Consider the following 2,731-nt stretch of genomic DNA (forward strand, 5'->3'; position numbering starts at 1 on the left):
CTCAGACCCCACACAACTGGGGCGCCCAGAGCGCGGGCACAGGGCAGCCTCCTCCACGCTTCTCCCATGCTGTCCACCTGCCCCTGCTGCCCTCCCCTGACCCAGCCACTGCAGCAGCCCCGGCCTGCTCAGGGCGCCGGTCCACGGGGGCGCTTGTTGGCACTTGTCACCCCTCACGTCCCGCTCCCAAGCCCTTGGTCAACCACATGGAGGTGGACTGTCCACTGTGCGGCTCAGTGACTGTTGGGGGGGGGCGTGCATTGAAGGGTCTGAAAACTGACGGGGTCACGTCTCCCAGCCTCGGTGACCTGGGCCAGGCCGCTGCCCTCAGCTGCCCCGGAGGCCTCACATCCCCTAACAAGTAGTTCCTCTCCGTCCTCATTCCCCTGAGGTCTGGCCTGGGCGGGGTCTCTGTCCGTCGCCTCCACCTGCTGGGCTGCAGGCAGTTTGGGTGTGAGAATAACATTTGCTTTGATTAAAATCAAATCAGTCTGTGTGCGTCTGTCCCCAGGGCACCTGGAGTCATCAGAGTAACTGATGTGGCACCAGGAGATCCCACGGTGGGAGCACGTCTGAGGGGGAACACGGCTCGGGTTAGGAGCTGTGCGCACCCCCACCCCCAGGGCTACGTGTCCGTCAGTGCCAGGAGGGAAAGGGCAGGCCGTGCTGGGAGGCTCAGGCTCCCGCTGCCTCAGCTCAGGGACATGCACCGTGTCCCAGGGGCTGGTGGAGAGGCCCGGGCCAGGGAACCAAGGAACTGTTGCCCGGGCGTCGAGGGCTGGCTGGGGCGGGACAGGGGCAGGCCTGGTGGGGACTCCGTCTGCCCTGCTGGCTCACGTCTGAGCACAGGTGACAAGCTACCAAGGTCACGGTCAGATGGGAGGGTGCAAGTCAGACCTGACGGGTGGAGCGTGCCAGCCAAGGGGTCATCAAAGCTGCTGCCCTGGCACCCCTGCCGTCTGTGAGCTCCAGAGGCGCGGCGGGTGGGCGAGGGGCCAGGCGGCTCTCCCTGCTGCTCCCAGGCGGTGGCAGGTGGGGACACCCCTGAGCGGGGGGAACAGGACCCCAGGGGATGCCCAGGGTGCCCAGGTCTTCGTGGGGGTCCAGAGAGTCTTAGAGACGCATCGGGGCGCCTGGGGCTTCATGCTGGCTTGAACTTTGGTTCAGAGAGAACTTGAGAAATCCGGCCGGGTGCGGGGGGGGGTTGGAAAAGGCGATGGTTCTCGGTCAGATTCAGTTTCTTGCTGTAGTTAGTGCTGCCCGAGGAGGGACCGTTAGCCGGTGCAGGTGCCTGTGGCCTATGGAATGTCCTGTCCCAGGTATCTCCCTGCGGGTCCTGATGAGGCCGGGAGTAAACCCAGGACGCGGATGGAGGGGCGCCGCCTTCCATTTATTCTGGATTCTGTGACCCCGAGGCCAGGAGGGAGGCGGCGAGAGCCCAGGGTCCCCCCACCGACCCACCACCCAGTGGAGGCGGACCCTCGGTTTGCAGGCGTCTCGGGAAGCCACACAGGAAAGAAAGACGATGTTAAACCAGAGAACCGCAGCATCCAGGTTCGGAAAGTGACCATGACGGGGGCACTGGGGCGGGTCTGTCCCTCTGCAGATGCGGGAGCGGAGCGGCGGGACCCTGGGGAGCGGGGCTCCCGGCATCAGCGCACCCCTCGGGTGACCCAGGTGCCGAGCCACGCGGTGCCTCCGCGGGTGCCTCCGCGGGACGGGGCTGCCCCGCCACCCCGCCACCCCCCCCTCATCCCCACAGAGGGGGATGCTGTGCCCCCAAGCCCGGTCACCCGGGGCGCAGGCCCAGACCGGCCTGGGTGGGGCTGCGGGTCGCGGGGCGGAGCCCGTCCGGCGCCGCTGGCCCTGGGGGCGGGACCGCTTGTGACCCTCGGGTCTTTGTGACTTGGGGGGCTCTGACCACAGGGCGCGCCTGTGACCCCAACCGCGCGCTCTGGCGGGATCCGGGCCGGGCGGCGAGGTCACTCGCTGACCCTCCTCCCCGAGCCTCCATGGCGCGCGCCGCCCGCGGCCCCGGCCTCCGCTCCCCCGCCAGCCCCCGCAGCCCCGCGGATCGCAGCCCCGAGCCCAGCCCCACGCCCCGCCGGGGCACCCCCACCGGCGGCCCTGCGCGCCGCCCGCACCGCCGCCGCCCCCGCAGCAGCCGCAGCAGCGCCCCGCGCTCCACGCCGCCCGCGCGCCCCCGCACCCCCACGCCCCGCACCGCCCTCCGACGCCCGCGCGCCCCCACGCCCCGCGCCGCCCTCCGCCGCCCGCGCCCGCGCCCCCGCCGCCCGCGTCCCTCCTCTGCACAAGGCGCCGAGCAGCCAGTCTCACAGGGCGACCGCGGGACGCTGGGCGGTGCAGAGGGTGGGGGCCCGGCTCGGGCCTTGGGACCACTCCCGGGTGAGCGCCCCTCACGGCCGCGTGGACCCCACACAGGACTCCCCGCCCCGCCCTCCCGGTAGAATTCCAGCCCCCGCGCCCGGCATTCTAAGCCGCCCTTGGAAATGGCCTGCCCGGCCCGGCCCACACCTGCCCTCCCCACGCCTGCCCTCCCCACGCCTGTCCTCCCCACACCTGCCCCCAGCCCACACCACCCCTCCCCAGCCCTGCTCCTACTCCAGACCTGCCCGCACCCACCCTGCTCCGGGCGTGGATCCATCCCTGACCGCCCCTCCTCGCAGGGCCCGGAGCAGAAGGGAGGAAGGAGGAGCCGCCGGAGGCTGGA

At 70.9% G+C, this 2,731-nt stretch overlaps 1 protein-coding gene across 1 annotated transcript in view; it reads right to left on the reverse strand.

The window, feature by feature from the left end:
- The window catches only part of TRABD (TraB domain containing), a 255,195-nt gene that overhangs the window by 74,027 nt on the left and 178,437 nt on the right, over positions 1 to 2,731 (reverse strand). The gene's annotated exons all lie outside the window — the stretch shown is intronic.

The sequence above is a fragment of the Myotis daubentonii genome, chromosome 2, assembly GCF_963259705.1.
Source record: "Myotis daubentonii chromosome 2, mMyoDau2.1, whole genome shotgun sequence".
Classification (NCBI taxonomy): Eukaryota; Metazoa; Chordata; class Mammalia; order Chiroptera; family Vespertilionidae; genus Myotis; species Myotis daubentonii.